Source organism: Rhinopithecus bieti, unplaced genomic scaffold, assembly GCF_001698545.2.
Source record: "Rhinopithecus bieti isolate Rb0 unplaced genomic scaffold, ASM169854v2 scaffold_388, whole genome shotgun sequence".
Classification (NCBI taxonomy): Eukaryota; Metazoa; Chordata; class Mammalia; order Primates; family Cercopithecidae; genus Rhinopithecus; species Rhinopithecus bieti.
The window spans coordinates 2,002,971-2,011,054 of NW_016803198.1; the positions used below are offsets into that span (position 1 = coordinate 2,002,971).

General features: G+C 35.8%; 1 pseudogene; it reads left to right on the plus strand.

Moving 5' to 3' along the window:
- LOC108527454 (zinc finger CCHC domain-containing protein 9 pseudogene) overlaps positions 1-6,834 on the plus strand; it is a 21,169-nt pseudogene extending 14,335 nt beyond the window's left edge.
- Positions 6,835-8,084: the final 1,250 nt, after the last annotated feature.

Below are 8,084 nucleotides of genomic sequence, written 5' to 3' on the forward strand. Positions count from 1 at the left end.
CTTTTTAGTAGAGACGGGGTTTCACCGTGTTAGCCAGGATGGTCTCGATCTCCTGACCTCGTGATCCGCCCGTCTCGGCCTCCCAAAGTGCTGGGATTACAGGCTTGAGCCACCGCGCCCGGCCTTTTTAAGATATTCTTAAAGTGTCTCTGAGTTTCCTCATCTTTAAATTGAAGCTCATATTTTCTCAGTGTTACGGTGCATGGATTACTTGGGACAATGTGTGTGTAATTTTTTTTTCATATTATACTTATTAAATGGGTAATTATGAAAATAAGAGTGTTAGGATGCACTAAAAGTTGAGCTTTATATGGGTCTGGCACAATGTGAAAGATTACAAAATATTTGATGAATGAGTGAATGAATGAATGGGTGGGTGAAAACATCTTGATTAAATTATGGCCCAGCTTCTGCTAATTCACACAAAGTCCAGAGTTACTGGTGAAAGATGACTACACACTTATACGAGGTGTCATCACACAATAGCTGTGGACTAAATCTGTCCCCATAACCCTGATTGGTTGGTTTGTTGGAATGACTCCAGACAAAATTAATACAAATTTGTTTTCTCTCTGGCTAAGTACCTACATTATAATCTCAATTTTGCCTCTTTATTCACAAAGCCTGAAATATTTAATATCTGCTCTGTACAGGAAATGTTTTCTAACTCTCTCTGTACTACAGGCTCCGAGATTGCTGGGCCAAGTCTGATATTATCTACCTCAGTACCTCACTTTCTGCCTGATTTATTATGGTAATCATTCCCTCAATGACTATTTAATGAATGAATAAACAAACGTATAAATATATTCTTCACTCTACTCCCAATGCCATATGCACTGATCTTCAATACAGAAAGTATTTGTTTCAGAGTTCACAAAAACAGACATTTTACATTTTACTAGGATAGAAAAATAATTTAAAATTTATAACTACATTATTAAATGCAAATTGTTTAAAAAGCATTTTAAAAGCGTAGTGTGTATCATGATGAATTATTTTCTGGTTATCTGCAGAGGTAGAATGTACTTCTCCAACTTATGCTTGAGATTCTAGCTGGTCTACTTCCATATGTGGATATTGCAGGAAAGATGATATTCACGGGCTGAAAAGCCTTCTTGTCAAGGATGGAGTTTACCTGGGAGTGTTTGTCTTTTGCTGGTCCTTTCTTTTGTTCTTAAAAAATTTCAGGTGGGGAGAAATGCATATCCAATTATGCTAACGAACTCACAGAGGAGGCTTTCAGCTTCACGCTGTGTAGTGCTCACGGTGTGGAAAGACTTTCACTTAGTACAATTCTTTGGTCTATAAGAGCCGTGTGACTTAAAGTTAAGTGCTTTCAAGATTCCCAGTATAAGTAGAATGGAGTCTATTTAAGTGCATGTGCCCTTTATGGCTATTTATAAACTCTTATCAGCCTCCATTTTTATGTTTCTTTCTCCTTTTGTTTTTGTAGTTGAAAATTTCCTTTTGCTATTTTGTCTGATTTCCTGTAGTCGTTTAATATAAATCACTTCAAATCTCTTTTTTTCAAGTAGGTAGGATAACCAGAATTTCTAAATATGATATAAACTATGTTTATAATCTTACTCCTGAGACATTTCTGAATTAAGTAATTTTTTCTTCCCTGAATCAACCAATACATGCTTATTTCCCAGTCCCCCTCCACAATATTCATGGGATTCAGAGTAAGAATACTAATGGAAGTCCACAAACCATATTTTTAAATAGCTAAAAGTTATAAATAAGCTAATATACTGTTAAATAAAATACATTCTGTCTTCCTACATTGACAAATATCTGCCCTTATTCTGGCCTGGAAGGCAGGCATGAACTTAGCTTTCTTGAGCTCTCAGAGTGGAGTGACTCAGGGAGGGTCATGCCAAACCCTTGCCAGCCTTTCTTCTCCTTCTGTTCCATGCAACTCTTGCTGGAACCACCAAGACACAAAATCTCCCACCTCTACCACAATGCCCCTTGGCCATCCTGCAGGGCTTTGAATGTGCTATAATCTGTCTTAATTTGACTCTGAAATGTTTGGGCAAACAAATCTCAAGCCCTAGCAGACTGGACTGTGGACTAACATGTGGGTACAAGTGCTAGTGGGCATGTTCTTTTGATGCTGTGGTTTCATCCAGTTCGTGGCATAACCAGAAGAAAGCCAGGATGGACCCTCCAAATCACAGGATTCTTTTATTCATGTAGAAGGGAAGTACTTTGTCACGTAATGGAAAGAACATTGACTTTGAAGTAAACTGTAGCTTCAAATTTCAGCTCATAGTTTTGTTAAGACTGTGATCCTGGTGAAGTTGCCCAAACTGTTTGGTTTCCTTGTCTGCCTACTTTATTATAATTTCAGTGAGAGAGTAAACAAGATGATGCAAAGCATTGGCACAGTGTTTGATGTCCAATAGATGCTTAAAAAAAAGTTGGTTCTTTTTGCTATTATACAGCTAGTAAATATTTAGTAAATGATTTACTTTTTTTGTTGATTTCATTTTATTGATTATACATCTGTACTCATACCCCTCTACTTCACAGGAGGTGGCTTTAGTCTTACTAAATCAAAAGGCTGTTTCAGTTTTTGTAATGATGTGAGCTGAGGTTCTCTTCTGGAACCTCAGTTTTCATGACTGTTTATATAAGTCCTGGCATTTGACTGGCTTCATCTGCTTGATTCTCACTTTTTGATAAACTGATACCTAGTTCAGATTGATATCTGGCTGCGTTGGGACCTGTTTGATCTTGGAATAAAAGCCCAATAATAAATCAATATTCCATGGAGTCTTTTGGGTTTGATCTAGGTGAAAAAGCTCTTTTATCATCAGGATTCTTTGACGTAAGTGACCCTCTGTTCTTTTGATGTGCCAAATGCCCAGAAAGAGAGAGTCTCAACAAACTAGCAAGTCCAATTTTGGCTTTGTGGAGATGAAGAAGTAAATGACTTTTAGGTAACTGGGAACCACATACCCATGTGAATGAAGACTGGTGTTTCTTTCTTCTTTTATATCCTCAAGTTGCTCTATCAGCATGTATCAGTCAGTAAACCACTGGTTTTAGATTTATTTCTTGTAAAGTAGTTGTTTTATTTTCCTGTACCTTACAACTCATTTTATATATTATATTATGGCTAATAAAATAACCCCTTTTAGATTTTGCCAGTACTTTTCACATTTATTAACAACAATGACAAAAAAAGTAATAAATATACATTATGGACTAGGGTGTATAAGGCATGGAGATATAACTGTGAAAAATATAGAGCTGTGATCTAGTGGGAGATGCTCATGTTTATATTAGGAAAACTACACAGGAAAGACTTCTGTCTCACACTTAGGGATACAAAAAACACTCTGAAGAAAATAATTCTTAAAGAATAATAGAAGGAGGGTGTGTAGAGAAAGAGAAAGTGGAGGGAGGAGGAATGAGAAAGTAGTAAATAAAAGGAGTTGGAAAATAGAGGAACAGAAAATGTTACAGGCAGAAGAAATATGTTTTGTAAATCCTTGATGTGATGGACACTGTATAAGCTCTCTATGGTTGAGTAACAAATTATGTTTATACTTAGAGGCTAGAAACAACAACAACAAAGACAGTTTTTGTGCGTCAAGAATCCAGGCATGTACTGGCTGGGTCCTCTGGCTTCAGGGTCCCACAATGCTACAGTTAAGTTGGGCAGGGCTGCAGTCATTTGTAAGCTGGACGAGTAAGGAATTCACATTCAAGGTCATTAATATGGTTTTGACCAAGTTTCAGTTTCTCATCATTTGTTGGGCTAAGAGTCTCAGTTCCTCTCTAATTCATTTGGCTGTTGATCAGAAAAATTACTTCCTTGCTACATGTGCCTCTCCTTAGAGCATCTCATAGTTTGGTAGCTGGCTTCCATTAGGGCAAGAGACAAGAGAGTAAGGCAAGCAAGAGGGAAGCTACAGTCTTCTTGTAACTTAATTTCGGAAGTGACATCCCATCTTTGCCATATTCTCTGTTAGAAATGTGTCACTAAGTCAAACCCACACTCAAAAGAAGGGAATTATACAACATCATGAATACCATGAGGCAAAGATTTTTAGGGACTGTTTTAAAGGCTGCCTACTATAGGCGGTAGAGTATATTTAAGGAACTGAAAATACTACTGTATGTTTGGAGCATAATAGTGATAAAGTGAAGGGAAATTAGACTGGAGAGCTAAGCATTAGCCAGATTGCAAAGGGATTTAGAAGTCATGTTAAGGGTTTGGTGATTCATTGTAAGAGCAACAGTTTAAGCTGACAATGACATTATCATATCTGCATTTTAGAAAGTTACTTTGATAGTAGTGTGGAGACTGGGATGTGCTGGGTTGTGTTTGAGGCTGCTGTGATAATCTAGCTGATAAAAGTTAGTGGCTGTTTAGAGCATTAGAGTAAGAATAGAAAGCAGTTGTTGAACTCAAGAGATTATCTGGTCACAAATTCAAAAGATACAGCAGAGTGTATATTAGGTGGCAAGGGAAAGGTGAATTAAGGATGAAACTGTTTCTTACTTGAGGAAATTATTGAAATGTAGTTTCATTCGTTAATTGTGTTTGGGTGGTACGTAAAGTCATTACTCTTAGGAGATCTGTACAAATTTGAAGAACTGTGATACATCAAACTGAAGATGGCCAGTAAACATTTGAAAACATGATCTGGAGCTCAGAAGAAAAAAATGGGTTACAGTTAGGGATATAAAGGTCACATGAATCTTAGTTGGTACTTTGTTGATTAGAGTGTATGAGATTCTAGAGAGAGGGATCAGCACCAGACAGAGGTATTCCAGCGTGGAACGTTTTGACAATAGCAAGTAAAAAGGTGGATTCATGTGGGAAGTAACAAGAGGGAGGCTGAAAAGGGGCCAGGTTATGCAAAGCTTTGAAATCAGCAGTTAGACATTTGGACCTTTTTCCTTAATGAAAATTGGAGACATTGTTTTGTTTGTTGGTATATGTTTTAAGAGTGGGAACCACATAATTGCATGTATTATAGATAAGCAGTTGGTGTGTGATTTGTGTATGTTTGTGAGGTGTTATAGGAGTCTCTGTTCATGCTCATATAGGCCAAGTAAAGACTAGATCAACCATATATCCTCTTTTGATATTGCTAATGTCTGAATAAGCTCACTGGAACACTGGTTCTCTTATTATTGACTGTTTCATCAAAAGAGTTGTTATCTTCAGTATACAAGCTGTCACAATATTTTTAAGATATTGAATGAAAATGCATTTGCTATCAACTCATTTTTCTGAAAAAACAAACAAATACAGAATTCTTGTATACTCTTTACTCAGCTTTTCCAAATGATAACATTTCATATAAATGTAATTATCAAAACTAAGGAATTAACATTTATGCGGTTTTATTTTAAATTTTGTCAATTACTCATGTAATATTTGTTTTGGACCAGGATTCAATTTGGAATCCCAATTTTATTTGCAGATACAGTGATTAAATAGTATCATAATAATAATTACATTTTTTTCTTTGAGTCATGAAGAGAAAATTTCCATTTTATTGTATATACTGATATTGTAATGTAATAAAACAGAGTATATTTGTTTTGGATGCAATTTTGCTTTTCTTTAAGCAAATAAATTCTAGTAGTATACAATTGACTTAGCCTAACTAGAAGCCTTAGAAATATAACCAGTGCCCAGGGCTAATGCAAAGAAAACAGAGGAAAGGCAAGTATAATCCAAAAAGACCAACCACAAAATGTGCTTAGGGTTTTAGATTTAGTAGTATGAGAATGGTTAATACCTTGAATAAATGAACACAATACTTCTGGGAAAGCAGAGGTTTTGGCAAGGAAATTGGGAGTATTTCTGTTCAAGTTTTTGCTTCTCAAAATTGGTGAATTATATTTTAAAATTTATTGTTATTTATTGCTTTTAACTTTTCATTTTGAAATTCTATAGAAAAGTCACAAAATATAATAAGAAATTCCTACCTCTAGTGTTGAATGCCATTGCTGCCTTAGGGGGTTAGGCTTTTCTGGCTTGCTGACTGCTCTAGGGGGTTCAGGCATAACTGATAAGGTACATCCCATGAAACTGTGACCAGGTGGGTACAAGTTACCACCACACATAACAAGAGACCCTTGCCTGCAGCATCATGGAAGGATACGAAAAGTCCTTTGAGGGACAAAATCTGCCAAAGTACAAACAACTTGAAGCCAATAAGCAAAACAGAAAAAGAAAAAAAGAGCACCTAAATGAAGATGTGAATGGATTCATGGAATACCTAAGGCAGAACTCATAGATGGTTCACGATGGGGAGATGATAGCAACAATCAGGCAGTAAGGGAATAAATTGCAGTTGCTTTAAAGAAAGGCAGTCTTATGGGAAGGAAAACAATGAATGACAAGCAGTGAAGAGAAATACAGTGGTGTGTTTCCATTGCAGAAAACCTGGTCATACAACTGCAGATTGCTCAGTTGCCCCAGAAAATCAAGAGATGGGCACTGGAACGTGTTCTGGGTCTGGGTCCACAGAGGGCAAAATAATCAAGGGCAGGGCTAGAGTAGCCCGGGCTCTTGGTGAATTTCCTTTTGCAAAATGTTTGTTTGTGGGGAAATGAGACAACTGTCCAGATCTTGTCCTGATCATCCCAAAGGACTTTGTGCTGATGGTGGTGGTTGCAAACTTTGTTGCTCTGTGGAATGTTTTAGGAAGGATTGTCCTGAAAGTCAGAATTCAGATCTTTGGAATGGTCAAAGTTGATTGCTGATCAAAGGGAATGAGTGCAGACTCTGAAGAAATTGGATGACTTAAATCACAGAAATCCAAAACAAATATACCTAAAATTGTTATTTTTTGATAATGAGTAAGTACTATTGCTACTTACAACCTCATTGTTACTTTGCAAACAGGACATACTTCACAAATTAGAGCTGGGCTCCCTTGGAGTCAAGCATTTATTGTAGGTGTCAGTATGATTGAGATGTGGTCAAAAACATCTTTGAGTATTCTGTCCATTGAGAAGTACTTCTATCACTGTTTGGAGAAAATCACTGAAGGAATAATAATATTAAAAAGAATTTTCTAAAGGAACATGTTTAACTGATACAACTTAGACATAACTAAGTGGTGATATAACTGATTGTAGCAATCATCTTTTTGAAAATGCAAAATTACACATAAATGTGAATCACCCCTGAGCAAAGATACTGCTTTGCATTTGGAAATAAATTTTTCTTTGTATTATTTTCTTGTTTCAAAGTATCAATTTTTTATTATAATAGTATAAGTTGCACACAATCTTTATTTAAAATATATTGAATGAAAATCCATTATCTGATTATTCTGAAAAAAAAAAAAAAAAAGAACAAAGAGTTCCCAATTCTCAAATACTCTTTACCCAGCTTTTCCAAATGGTAACATTTTACATAAACATAATTATTGAATCTAGGAAATTAACATTTATTCAATTCTATTTCAAATTTTGCTAATTTTCCATGTTCATTTATTCTTTCTCTCTCTCTCTCTCTCTGTCTCTCTCTCTCTCTCCCCCAATCCCACCCCAGCCCCCTTTCTCTTTCTTTGTTTTTTGAGACTAGGATACAATTCTGAATTCCCGTTTCATTTAGTTTTCATGTACTTTTAGGCACTTTTAATCTGGAAAAGATCTTCCATCTTCCTTTGNTATTCAATTCTATTTCAAATTTTGCTAATTTTCCATGTTCATTTATTCTTTCTCTCTCTCTCTCTCTCTGTCTCTCTCTCTCTCTCCCCAATCCCACCCCAGCCCCTTTCTCTTTCTTTGTTTTTTGAGACTAGGATACAATTCTGAATTCCCGTTTCATTTAGTTTTCATGTACTTTTAGGCACTTTTAATCTGGAAAAGATCTTCCATCTTCCTTTGTCTTTCATGACTTTTATATTTTGATTGGCTAAGAATTTGGTAAAATATTTTCAATTTTCTGATTTTCTGGTAATTCATTTTCTGGCAAAAAATAACAAGAATGATGTGTTCCCTTAAATGTTGGGATTTTTGAAGGATCCCATTTATTAATTATTAGCCTTTTTACCATCAGACTTTTAACAAATGGAGAAATAGTCTTTGGAATT